General features: G+C 49.6%; 1 long non-coding RNA gene across 1 annotated transcript; it reads right to left on the reverse strand.

Moving 5' to 3' along the window:
• Positions 1–1323: 1323 nt before the first annotated feature.
• LOC144149575 (uncharacterized) lies at positions 1324–13904 on the reverse strand. The gene is made up of 3 exons (XR_013318335.1): positions 13848–13904; positions 12708–12761; positions 1324–1448 (listed from the first exon to the last, which is right to left on the reverse strand). It is a non-coding gene; the product is annotated as an uncharacterized LOC144149575 (long non-coding RNA).
• Between the last annotated feature and the right edge of the window lie 418 nt (positions 13905–14322).

Here is a 14322-nt window from a genome sequence, read left to right on the forward strand (position 1 = left end):
ATGCCTACCCCCCTTCATCAGGTTCAGTTTTATCTGGAGTTGACCTCATGATGGTGTAACTTCTGCAAAAGTGTCACACTAACGGTCATCGGGAACTTTGCGGATCGGTGTGTATCGGCAGCAAGGCAAGCTCTCCAGCAGGGGTTCTCAAGTGGGGGTCCGCAGACCCCAGGGGGTCCGCGAAGCCGTGTTCGAAAGTTCCCCCCTCCCAATCTTTTCTCCGTTTTTCCAAAACCTTGCTGGCAATGAAAAAAGGTGGCTTCGATGCCTGACCTGTAGGATACATTTTTTCGCGTAGCACAAGTTTTACGTTGCCTTTTTTTCACAGCACGCCAGGTATGCGACAAAGCCAGACACACAAAAGGCATCATTTAGGTCTTTCGGTGAGTTTGAGCTGCAAGAGCAAATTGTTTAATAATACGACACACATCGGTATAAAATTCAGACACAAAAGGCGGACATTGATAAGTACGTTGCAGACTTTAGCGGCATGTGCAAATTATTTGACATTATGACACGGATGAACGTAGTTCACCGTAGGGTCCCCATCATCTTTGCAAGCCTGAAAGGGGTTCCAAACACACTCATGGTTGAGGACCATTGCTCTAGAGAAACAACTGTGATGAATTGTAAAACGACGAAGTTTTATAGAATTGCAATATTCGTAACCAAACTGAACCAACAAACCTAGCTTTTATTATCGTAGCGCCAGAACTTCTCATATTTTAAACTAAAATAAACCGTGTGCAGGTGTTCAGGGTCATGCACGAGATGATTTACGTTGAGGTTGCTCGCATGCAAGTACAGTGGAATATCGTTAAACCATGCCCGCCTAAGCTGTAGTTCCTCTTTATACGCAGTTAAGCCGAATTCCCGCCTCGGTTTCCCTTTAACCTAATGCATTCGGGTAAACCACAGTGCTGGTTAGTACGCACTTTCTTGGCGTCGTTGTCAGGTACGGTTTAACGACGTTTCACTGTAATATGTTTCCCGGTACTGTGCGCAAAAGCCTTGAATTCCTGTGTACATACCCTGTAGTTCTGTTTAGACATAAAAACTGACGTCTGCGAGATTTTCCTGTACCAAATGAAACAACTACATTGTGCAGCTTTGATGGATCGTGGAGGGCCTCAAAGTTTATCATCAGTGTTGCAGAGTTCACAATATTCAGTTTATCTACTCTATGAAATCCTCTGCTACCTTTTCATTTAGCGTCATCACCGCTCATCCGTGTACGTCTTTCTGCAGAAGCATCATAATGAAGGAGGCAACAATAGGTTTTCATCAAAGGCACGCAGCAACCCAACGGGCTAAAATCTGCAGACTTTTTAACCTCCCCGTCAAAAATATCACCTTTATTATAGCTTTTTAACAGCAACAGCAACGTCTTTCCTTAATCTTCTTGGAGCCCTTTTTCTTCTTGGTCTTCCCGGCACTGGCAGAATAGCCTATGAAAGAACGATCAAATAAAAATACAGTTATAGCTGAAACGGAAACACACACAAGATTTGCGAGCGTTCTTTTGAAATTCCAGAGGACATATTTAGAGAAACAATAAAGAGGGAATATTTATAGAACTGTAGTACTCAAGCTTCCATTTCACACATTTTCTACCAAACCTTCCAAAAAATTACATCATCTTTCCGTAGGGCAACCCTGAGTAGTATGAAAAGCAGCCATGGGGTCGATTCAAGTGCCCATTAGTTTTCAGCCCGTCGTTTCCGTTACGTAGGTACGTAGCTACCGTTATATTAACAGTTTGGTTTCCATGGTAACTACCACACTTTTCACTTACTGGAACTACGAAATGGGAAATTGCGTTGAGCCCATCGCTGTTTCGCATACTACTCAGGGTTCCCCTACGGGAAGATGGTGTAATTCTTGTAGATGCGACGGGGCTATGTCCCTCCCTTGTCGTTGTTGCGCCGTTTACACCCCCACTGCGCATGCTCGGCTTGCTGAACGCCCGGTGGTTTCTTACCCTTTAATGGCTCCTGCAGCGATAGTGTTACCGGTGTCTTCATGGGCCAGCCCGAGATGAGCCGGGCATGGGCAGTGGGGGTGTGGACGGCGCCACAACAAGGGAGGGACATAGCCCCGACCTTGAGATGCTGGAGCGACAGTGTTGCCGGTGTCTTCCTGGGCCGGCACGAGACGAGCACGCTTCCCCTTAAAGGGCTCCTGGGGCGGCAGTGTTGCCGGTGTCTTCCTCGGCGGGCGGATGGATGGACGACGGACGATGGATCCGAGAGCAAGAGATGCTTTGCATCTAGAATTTCCTGATTACTGACCACTTCCGCTTTATAAGCGAAGTTTTGAACCGAAACCCACCAGCCTGGATACAACAGCCCCAGAGGCATGAACACCACTCGAGGGCAACCTCACGCGGGCTTTTCGCAACCGCCTTACTTCTTGCGCTCTCCCGTGACATTAAAAAAACTCGGCGCCATTCAAGGAGAAATAACCATCGTTAGCTAATAAAATGCGACTATTCGTCGAAAAACTGATCCCTAAGGCTCCAGATCGATACTCCCGCCAATGCGCCCCGTAGCCTAACCCTGCCCAATCGAAACGTGAAGCCACATTCGATAGACCTCGCACGCTTCTCTCCCTCAGATTGGTTAGTAACGCATAAAAACATTATGACATCGCTATGCCCTATCGCCCTGAGCGGCTCAAATATCTTCCACCTGACCAATACTTCAGCAAAATTTATCAACCCACCTTGGAGGCAGCTCCAGACTAGTATTCTATTACCCCTTAAACCATCATTGATTTATCCAGGAGATTTCGCACATGACTGCTTCGCATGTGATGCCAAAAGAGCATATTCAGCTCAAATATTGTATGGCTGCCCAGAGGATCCTCCTCCTAGCCGTTTGCAACTGTTTAACTACATGCAGTGAGAATTTGTATCGACCCTGACGGGTCGATACAAGTTTTGGCAGTGTCAAGAGAAACGGAGGTCGCTGATGCGGTCTTGTCGCCCCCCCCCCCCTTGACAAATAATCCACCATCCGTTACCCTCTTTTACTGCAAAGCAGTATATGTCTAAACCCCCAACCCCCACCTTCCAGTTTTCATACCGGTGTCATCGACTTACTCGGAGCCGGTCCGAGGCTCCTCCTCACCACAGTTGACACGCCTTTCACAACTATTTTTTCCCTAGCCTCCACCGACGCCGCTTTGGCAAGTTGCGCAGTCGGAGGCTAACGGCGGTAGTGCGGTTACCAGGTGATTGCGAAGAATAGACAAAAACACGGATGGGCGTAGAAAATGCACTGACGATTACTACACTCCCGAATATGAAATTTGAGCGCAGCGCGAGTTGCAGTCTCCTCGGTGACGGTGCATTTCTGGTGCGTCTCAGGAAGTGTTCGCGTGATCACCGAACGCACGGCGGCGTGCGCTACTCTGCTGCTATCACGCAGCGCACCGCCGCCACCGGCCAGCATGTTGCTAATCGTGTTTGAACGTACCACGCAAAATGTCACGTGGTTCGGATTAGCCCCACACAAGGAAGCAGGGAGCATGTTGTTGCAAATCGTGTTTGAACCTCCCGCGCAAATGTCACGTTGCTTGGATTAACGGATAATGGAACAGCGTCTGGGGAAAGCGTCAGGGGGAGGGCACTCCAGGGGGAGGGCACTGCTGGCGACGCATGAGACGTGTGAGGGAAAGGCAGTGAGAGAGCTGACGCGGTAGCCGCACGAGTCGTACTCCACATCACCATTCGCTAGACGCTCCTCTCCGTGTTCTTTCTTTGGTCGCTGCTGCGTTCGCTCACTCGGTTACGCGGACATAAAGAGACACCGCTTCCTCGAAGCCCAGGTAGCGGTTGCCAAAGGGCTGCCCCCTAAAACGACCGAAAACCGCCGTCGCCGTTTCCGCTCAAATTCCGCTTCGTGAAGTAGCTGCGAATCCCTTCTGCTTGAAGATAAACTTGCCCAGTTTGAACGCCGGCGTGAGCCCATATTTATTTTTAAGCTTGGAAGGCCTTCAGAGCGACATTTTCTCCGGTGTCTTTCACGCCTAAGTATGCGCCATCAACAGTTTCCGGTTATGCGTGCACGGTTAGCGGGTGGAAAAAGAGGGGGGGGGGGGGCGTGCACACAGAGCCAGGCTTCTTGCCGCTACCGATGAAATGCCGGATGTGCTGGTGGGAGATTTAGATGTCGAAATTACTTGGCTCAGAGCCCTCAGTCAGCTGTCCTCCTTAATCAAGTGGTTCGGATGTGGGTTGAAGTGTTACACAGACATCTTACACATACAATAAGATGCCCACGAGGGGGAAGCGAAACGGACAGCCACATGTTTGTACTAGAGAATGGAGCTCAAGGGCTTACAGAATTTAAATCGTTATAAGACGGATGTATGCCGTTCGTTTGGTGGAAGAAGAGCAACAATTGAAGCGTTGAGCCGAACACCGAACGGGAGCAAAGACAACGGAAAGCTGCTGGTGCCGCCACTACCACCTGAAGTTCAGCTCGAGTAGCAGCGAATCCCTCCTGGATGAACAGCAACTTGCCCGCTTGACACGCCAGTGTGAGCCAGTCACTCCTTCAGGGGGCTTTCAGGAGATATTTTCGACCGCGTCTGTCACTTCTAAGTGCGCGCACATGAACGGTTGCTGGTTTATGCGTGCGCAGGTTTGTAGTGGAGAATAGTGGGAGGGAAGAGGGGGGCGTGCACGCGCAGCTATAGGTTCCATTCCCGTACTGATAGACGGCATGTCCGTTGTGCTGGTGTGACGTTTACACGCGGACTTTAAAAGGCCAAATGGGACCTGTCCTGAGTCCTTAGTGCTAGAGCGGATTGGGTTTGTGTGTTACACAAACAGCAAGGTGCTTACGACGCGGGGGGGGGGGGGGACACAGGCAGCTCCATGTTTGTCTGCAAGAACAAAGCTTAGATCCTTCAGAAGTTAATTCAGCTAATTGGCTAAAAAGTGTGGTCCATCGCAAATTACGATAAACGTGTTTTGTTTCGTGCACTTCTTGGCCTGCGTTCAGCTTTGCAGGTCATCCTTCTTCACAGAGTGGAAGGGCACTAATTTTTTAAGAAAAGAGCGGCAAGCCGAAAAAAGTATCTGCTGCGTCGTATTCCCTACAGACTGCACAAAGACCGGATGAAGAAACCACCACAGCGCGGATAAATGTTTAGCTCGGGAACTTTACAATTAAAGCTGTACGCCGCTCGTACGAGATTACCTAAGGCGGGTATTCCAAGTATGCTTCAAAAGCGAGTATAGTCTTCAAAAGAGGTGATAAGCTCTCCTTTTAACGTTGATGGGTGCAGACCCTTGCTCCCTTCACTCTAGATGTAACAGGGTATATATGAACCACGGGCCAAGCAACAAGGATCGCTCCAAGGATTCATCCGCTCCATTAAGCCATCAGCCTTTATCACCAGCGTTCCAAATGATACTGGTGTCCCGCGAATGGCAGGGCATAAGGAAAAACTACTTGTACGCGCTACATTTTCGGTGCATACCAGTGCGGAAATAACCTATAGGGATGCAGAAAGTAGAGTCACGTTTAATTACTGGAAAATGAATTTGGAAAATGAATACCGGAAAACACCGGTTGAAATATGGGGGGTGAATGCGGTAAACAAAACGAAAGTAACCAGGTAAGCGTGTGCTGTAAAACGCCTCGCTAGAGAACTCGTCTCCCCTCAAAGGCACCCGGCAAAATCTGGAGTTTTAGCCACCAAAAGTGAATAAAAGCACACATACAAGAAAGCAAAAAATGCAAACAATCGCTGACATAAACACCTCACTCTATGAAAGGCACGTAGAAAAAGTTTTTTTTTTTTTGTGAGGCTTTGGAGAACATCAGAAACTGTATGAAGACCTAGCCCAAAACAGCGCTGCTCTAAAAAAACGGAAACAAAGGATTGTGCTGGTAAGCAACGACTGGGCCTGCGCAGTGCCAAGAGGAAAGCCGAGAGTGCAGCCGTGACTGCGATTGCTGTGTTAGGCAGCTACGGCATGCCATATCAAGTTCTACCCGTAGAATACACCCAGCGGCACAACAGCCAAAATTACTCAGAGCGCAAAACTCGAAAAAGCACTCAGCGGCGTTGAAATCCGCGTTAACACTGTCGCATCCGCACCTCGGCAGAAATGCTTAGTGTCGTTGTTTTCATTCAATTATTGAATTTAAGCACAGCGTCAACCATTACACAGCAGTGGCAGCACCTTACTAGAAACCTTTAAAAGCGTGTGGTCAGAAGCTGGAGATGACCAGGAGTTGAGAATTCAGCCAACACGCACCCTGTAAGCAAACATTAGAATCATCATTCTCGGTAATGCTATATACGCAAGTGAGATTATTATTTTGGCGATTGCCGGCCAGATACGCAACTGCTCACAATTTTTTGTGGTGAGAGAGCCACAAACCTCGTAATAAAGTTCAGCATTGGGAAGTCGGGAAAATTGGTTTGTAAAGATAGTTGAATTGACCCAGTGTCGACCTAGCAAAAAAAACTCCCCCCACCTCCCCGAAGGGGATCGTGCGGAAATGCGAATGCATTGGGTGCACCGATGAGTGCGCTGCGGCAAGCAGTCACGGAGAGAGGCGCGCGCTCCACTGCATTTATATATATTTTTCCGAGCACAGCGAGCGGAGAGAGGGTACGCGGAGAGGAGAGAGAGACCCGCGCAACACGGCCGCCCCGCGCGCGAGCTCTCTCCGCCGAGCTCCGCGATGCGAGCGCCCTCACACGCCCAAGCGCGCTCCTCCTCTCCACTCACTCTCCGCTACTCCGCCCGAGCTCCGCGATGCGAGCGCCCTCACACGCCCGCGCGCGCTCCTCCTCTCCCCTTGCCCTCCGCTACTCCCGCCCGAGCTACCACCTGCTCCGGTTGCAAGGCGCGCCACAGCTGTTGCTAGGGGTGAGGAGGAGCGCGGAGAGATAACACCTGCGGGCGCGCACGCCGGCCAACGCACGACAACCCCCGACTAAGAAATGCATTCGCATTTAAAAAATAGCGCCCTTCCACTCTTCGAAGGAGGATCACCTGCAAAGTTGGACGCAGTCCATGGAGTGCACGAAACAAAACACGTTTATAATAATTTGCGATGGAGCACACTTTCTAGCCAATTAGCTGAATGAACCTCTGAAGGATCCAAGCTTCGTTCTTTCAGACAAACTTGGAGCTGCCGTGTCCCCCCCACCACGTCGTAAGCATCTTGCTGTTTGTGTAACACACAAACCCAATCCGTTCTAGCACTCAGGACTCCGGACAGGTCCCATTTGGCCATTTAAAGTCAGCGTTTAATCCTCGCACCAGCACAACGGACATGCCATCCATCAGTACGGGCATGAAACCTATAGCTGCGCGGGCACGCCCACCTCCTCCCTCCCACTATTCTCCACTACAAACCTGCCCACGCATAACCCGGCAACCGTTCATGTGCGCCTGTTCAGAAATGATATACGCGGTCTAAAATATACCCTGATAGCCCTCTGAAGATGTGATATTGGCTCACGCCGGCGTACCAAGCCGGTAAGTTGCTGTTCATCCGGGGGGATTCACCGCTACTCGACGGCTGAACTTGAGGCACAAACGGCGGCGCGAGCAGCTTACTGTTGTTTTTGCGCCCTTGCGCACTTCTGTTCGGGCCAACGCTTCAATTGTTGCTCTTCTTCCTCCAAGAGGACGGCACGCGTCCGTCCCTTAACGATTTAAATCTGGAAGCCCCTGAGCTCTACTCCCGCGTACAAACATGTGGCTGTCCGCTTCCCTTCCTTCTCGTAGGCATATTACTCTGTGTGTAAGATGTCTGTGTGACACATCATCCCACACCAGAACCACTCGATTATGAAAAATAGCCGACTAAGCGCATTGAGCCATGTAATTTCGACATCTAAATCTCCCACCAGCACATCCGGTATCTCATCGGTAGCGGCATGAAGCCTAGCTGTGCGTGCACGCCCCCCTTTTTCCACCCATTAACCATGCACGCATAAATCGGCAACCGGTGATGGTGCATTTATACTTAGGCGTGAACGACACCAGCGAAAATGTCGCTCGGAAGGCCTCCCAGGCTGAAACAAAAATATGGGCTCACGCGGGCGTTCCAACTGGGCAAGTTTCTCTTCAAGCACGAGGGATTCGCAGCTACTCGGCGAAGTGGAATTTGAGCTTAAACGGCGACGGCGGGTTTCGGTCGTTTTAGGGGGAAGCCCTTTGGCAGCCGTCACCTGGGTTTGCGAGAGCGGCGTCTGTGTATGTCCGCGTTACAGAGTGAGCGAACGCAGCAGCGACGAATGAAAGAAAACGGAGAGGAGTGTCTAGCCAAGGATGAGGTGGGGTACGACACGTGCGGCTACGGCGCCATCTTTGTCACTGCCTTTCCCTCGCACATGTCTCATGCGTCGCCATCAAGCAGCGCCCTCCCTTTGACACTTTCCCAAGATGCTGTTTCAATTACGGCCGGTAACAGCAGCCTTGCTGTTAATAACGAAGTTGTGCGAGAAACAAGTAAAGACAAGACATACGACGGAGAGTGGCGTTATCAGCAGCCTGTTGACTCCGGTCTTAAGAAACACTAGCGAAAGCACCGTAGCGAGAAGTACAGGCGCCACCACTGTTAGAAGTAACACGGAGAGCGTGGCCGCGCCAGCCGCGCGCCGCGGAGCGCCACGATGGGCGACGCGGCGCATGCGCAATCAGTGCCTGCGAAATCAAGATAGCCGTGCGTTGTCTATTACGGTTCCTCCAACTTTAAGTAGAACGCCATGGCTCCAAGGCTTTCGTACAAGACCACGCGCGGCGAAGTGGGAGGACCAAAGGAGAGCTACTGGAAGACCAACTCGGAGCGCCGCGTAACATCTGCGGCCGGTGTGGTTTCGGTCCGACGTCATAAAAGCGTGGTCGAATTTTGGGATACGCTACGTGAAGTTGTGCCACGGTCTTTCTGCTTCCCGCCACGTGCAAAGATTCCCCGCGTAACGGCAAAATCAGTCGCCCATCTCGCTGCAACTGCTTCCGCTGGCAACCGCTGAAAGAAATTTGAGAACCCCCTTTCCTCCACCCCATTCACATCCACAGTGCAGATAATACACGACGGATAGTTTGTGATCCTGTACCACATAGTTACTGTCGACTCAAATAAGGAATTTCCTTTACTTCTGCGTAACCGAACAGCCAACACGAGAAAAGGCTTAGCCATCCTTTACATAACTTTCAGAAGAGTTTATGCGCGATTTTGTTGTCGTAGGGTCGCACGACGGGTGCTAAGCATGGCCAAAACAGTGCCTTATTTACACAATGTGAAGTGTGTGCAGTCTTAGATTTCTCGCCTTTTGATGGTGCTTCAAACTTTTCGTCATGGAATGTGATCATATACTTAATTTTTCCGCGCTGAAAAGTCAACGTCCGTATACATCCGCAAGCTGCCCTTGAAGCTTACCATCGGTGCTTTCTTTTGCACCTCCATTGCCGAAGATTACTTTTCTAGAAAGCAAAGCAGCATCACCGACGGAAATTTTGGGAGGAAACTATTGTATGAGTGGAGTAACGCGTCATTGCAAACAATAAATTCGGAATCAACACTATCTGCCTATAGCAGGCGAGAAAAGGAGCCGTCGCTTTCTATTTAGGCTATTTGTTGCTTCGGAACGAGTTCATAAAAAACACCATACTTAATAACGTACTTAGGCTTTGTAATGTACAGTCGGTAAAACGCTTGTCTACAACAGCAATTTCTACTTTAACTGCCTTCATCTGGTAAGTGGGAATGGATTCTCTTCATACAAGTGCTGGGCACTGAGGTGGTTGGCGCAGACATCAGAATGGTGCCGCGATTTTCTCTAACTTATTTCAAGCCAACACCGCAGAAGGCCGGAATTAGAAAAAGTGGTGTTACATAGTTAAAGGAATAGACTTAGTTGGAATAAACTTGAGAGTCAACTTGGTGTGGAATAAACTTAGTTGCAAGTTCGCCCGTCCTTGTGTTCGCCCGTCCTTGCAAGTTCGCCCGTCCTATCGCGGGAGGAGCGAGACGGGAGAGGAATAGCATTAAATATGAGAGGGAAAGCAAAGAAATGCGTTTGCGATTTTCTTTTGACGACACATGCAGCCAATTAAACAGATACGCGGCATTGTTTTAAAGCAAAGCTTCACTACTTTCGTCCAGCGGTTTCGCGGAGGATGCCCAAGTTAACCTTTTGACCGGAGACACACCCCTCGCAGCACATCGCGTGATTCGCCGGGCCCGCTGTCGGCTCGGCGCACAAGGCCCCGTTTTAAGTCGTTTTGCGGCTTAGCGGCCGCTCAGCTGATCGGCAGCCGACCAAAACCGCCGCCTCCCACGCACGCGCCGCTGGGTCGTCTCGGGATATGTGACTCATCTTGCGCCGCTTTCGCCGTGAAACAGGAACGGCGCGTTCGCCGAGAACGAAAGCGAGGTCGGGCCTCCTTCTGTGAGCGTTGCACGGGACCGAACGACGTTGAGCCGTGGTCGGCAATACAGCTACATCAAAGGGTAACCAAGAGAAACCATGAGTCAACAGACTAAGCCAAGCTTTTGCGTTGCATTTCCAAGGTTAGCTGAGCTAAACCATCACCATTTTTTAAATGCAGAGCATTTCAGTAACTCACGATGTCACCCGCGTTGACGTCCGTAGTCCGCATCGCTCCCCCTGCACTATATAAAAAAATAGTACTTACCGGGGCCAGCTTTCGATCCCCCGACTCTGCGGGCGGAACGCAAGGTACATGGTGTACTACCCACTGGGCCACAAAGCCGACACACAACGGAAGGTTACGAACGCGCCTTATATCCTTGACTCATTCAACCGTCGGCCACAGGTGCGCCCTCTCCCCCGCGTCCTCCTCGCCTTCTCTCCGCTCGCAACACCCTCTCTCGCCGCGTTGGGTTCGCGCTGAGCAACAGTCGGTTCGCGCTCAAGAACAGGTGGGGGCGCTCGCATCGCGCTCTCTCGCCGCGGTCGGTTCGCGCTTAAACCACATACGTCGTTCGCGCGCGCTCCGGTCGCTAACATCTGTGGCGTGATCGTGACGTCAACATCACGCGTTCGTGTGGTGGCGCGATTTCGGCGCTATAACACTCTCTCGCGAGGGGCATTGGATTGGATTCGATTGGATTGGCTTGGATTGGCTTGGCTTGGCTTGGTTTGGATTGGATTTGGATTGGATTGGATTAAAGTGAATTGTGTTGGATTGTGTTGCGTCATAGCCGCGCCACGTTGCGTCATAGCCGTGGCAGGGGGTTCACTGCACGTTTCACGTTTCACCATCGACTTCATCGACAATGTCTACGCTGGAAGACAACAATTACAACAACAACAACCAATAGGTAATCCATGCGACTTGCAGGCACGCCCCCCGCGGAAATGCTCTGCATTTGATCGTGCCCCTCGCGAGGGAGATGTTTCTTTTTCACGGAATACTGAGCTCTATGCGGTATGCCTGTTTATCTGGTGCATGCGTCCGGCGTCTTGGGCGAGAGCTGCCGGGTCCTGCGTGCATGTTTTGTTTATGGAACTGGAATTTCCGACCAAGCAGAGGTTAAGAGCGTCGCTGTAAAAATCTCCCTACAGCAATGCATTTGTGCTCAGTGGTGAAGCAGACGTTCGAGGCATTGGTGTAAGCTTGGGCTTTCTAATCTGGTGTTTTCACATTGTGTGTCGCACAGTTAAGCATGGACATCTACGGAAGGAGTATGTTACTGAAAACGGCTCTAGCTCGCTTGTCATCGAAAATATCCCGCTACAAATTATATGACAATTAGCTGCTAAAACTATTCTAAGATTACGCACCACAGCTTCGCTGGTCATTCGTCTTACAGGACTCGAAGGCCACGAAGCTTTTCCTTAAGATGTTCCTCATAATATATTACGCACGTTCAGACATAAAACAAAGGTTTGTTCATGCAGAGCGAAATATCGTTATTTCGTATTTGCAGGGAGTAAAAAATTGGCCGCGTATCTGCTCCTTTCGTTGCAAATGCCGTCAGAAGACGACAGTCTTTATCGACTTTTGCGAGTAAATTCCTCCCTTCGCTTTCCCGCTCACCTCCCATGTTGTTCCTCTTGCGTCGCGCTCCTCCCAAGGTAAAGACGCCAAAGGTTTGCTTAAATCATTTTAAATTTCCCGCGTTCCACTGCTCCAAACCGGGTGTCTCGATGCGAGCGCTGCCGTACGGCGAAGACGCGCGTTAATCGAGGCTCCCTACTTCAACGTTTATAGAACCGCGTTTCCCTACTCCACGTGCGTTGCAAGCAGAACATGGAACCTATCTAGTGGAACCTTGCGTAACTGTTGCCGGTTGATTTCTTAAAATGGCGCCAGAAGCTATACTGGCGCGGGCGACAGCAGGCGACGGCGGAGTGAATTCTTTTGTTACTTGCATCTTCAGTAGCGTCGATGCCTGCTATGCTATGCTATGAGATTTTAAGAGCGGGGGAAGGGGGGGGGGATAGGTGGGTGAAAAGGGCCTCAAAACTGCCTGGCGTCAGGTGCCGACACCTGATCAGGCCCTATCAGAGAAAGAGCGCGGCTAGGAATTCTGAAACACGTCTAGCAGGCGAGTAGGCGAGTAGCGCTAATATTGTCATGCGCACGCAAAACAAGTGGAGGGGGGGACCATACGTTTAGTAAAGTTTTTTTTGTTAGGACACAAAGTTATCTAACGCATTACCACCTTCCGACCAAATAAATAAAGGAAACGCACCAGATCTTTTTCGAGGCTTCCCAGAGTAGCGATAGTGGCCTCACGGCTGCAAAACTGAAAAAGAGAAGAAATGACAACGTGGAATGCGAAATTACGTTGGGGGTAGCGCTTTTTTCCCAAGCGGGGCCGTATTAGCCCTACCGAATTATTCGAAATGCAACGGCACAGTGATAATGCAATAACTTATTCACATAAAGTGATATATAAAGTGCAGGATGTATGGAGGAAAAGTTGACAACATTGTCGACTTGACGGCTGCACGTCCCACACTGGTTGTTGGTCAGCGCACGCGAAACATTGCCTTAAGTACAATATTATTAGAGCATATGTCACATAGCACCAGTAAAAAAACCACGAGGATAGGAACAGGGTGCAGTAATTAATGAAACGATTTTTAACAGAAAAGACAATAAATATAATCCTGAAACTTGTGAACCACGAACAATGTTCACTAACCACCGGTAACCTAAAAAAGCGCATGCGCGAGAGAGAGAGGGAGAGAGAGAGAAGGCAGAACGCTCCGCTACACTGCGTCCTCAATCTAAAACGACCTGAAAAGCACCAAACCAGTTTTATGTCAGACAAACGTAGCTGCCATGAACGCCTTGTCAGATGTTGTCGGGAATGCCCCATAGAGTTAATACGGTCTCGTCAGCAAGCAGGCTGAAATAATGAACAGCAGCATTTCGCTATTATTAAAAAGAAAGGTGTACAACCAATGTCTATTGTCAGTGATGCCTTTGGGCACAGCGGCTACCGAGAGGCGGTACGAAAGGTACAGGAGGACACCTTATTCGATGGAGGGATGAATTACGAAAATTACGAGGGAAAAAATGAACTACGGCATCGGGAAACAGGCTGTACAGGATGAACACGTAAGAGGCCTTCATTCTTTAATGACTAAGATGCGCGCCGCAAGCGGCAGCCGAAGCCATGGCTGACGCACATACATACATACATACATACATACATACATACATACATACATACATACATACATACATACATACATGCATTCATACATACATACATGCATACATACATACATACACACATACATACATGCATACATACATACATACACACATACACATACATACATACATACATGAATACATTTATACGTAGATAGATACATACCGAAAGATAGCTTCGATGATCCCAAAAACCGTTGGAAATATCATTTTCCCTGTAAGGAAACAAACACAATTACCACACACTTCCCACTTCGTGATCAACAAACTGCAAAACTGCGATAAAATGTCTGAACAGACACGGGAAGCGAAAGCATGGTTTATGTGATTGCTTCTTTAAAGACATGATAGCGCGGCTTTGTCATCGAGAGAGCACTTTGGAATGAAGCTGTTGCTTTTGCCATGCATGCTTTTTAGTACAAGATTGGCAACGAGAGCAAGTCTTAACAGCAACGGTATTATAGGCTTCCTAAACTGCACAGAGGCTGCTGAGGGCCCACCACTGTTTCGAATAAATCAGCCTGCAGTGGGCTGTAGAGCTTCGATTAACGGGTGGCAATATCTTGGTGAGTTAAACATCTCTACGGACGAAGACCAGAAAAGAGCACACCACGCTGGTGAAAGCTTTTGGTTGCGCCGTA

The sequence above is a fragment of the Haemaphysalis longicornis genome, unplaced genomic scaffold (genome assembly GCF_048455015.1).
Source record: "Haemaphysalis longicornis isolate Haplotype H1 unplaced genomic scaffold, Haemaphysalis longicornis Haplotype H1 scaffold_8, whole genome shotgun sequence".
NCBI classification, from domain to species: Eukaryota; Metazoa; Arthropoda; class Arachnida; order Ixodida; family Ixodidae; genus Haemaphysalis; species Haemaphysalis longicornis.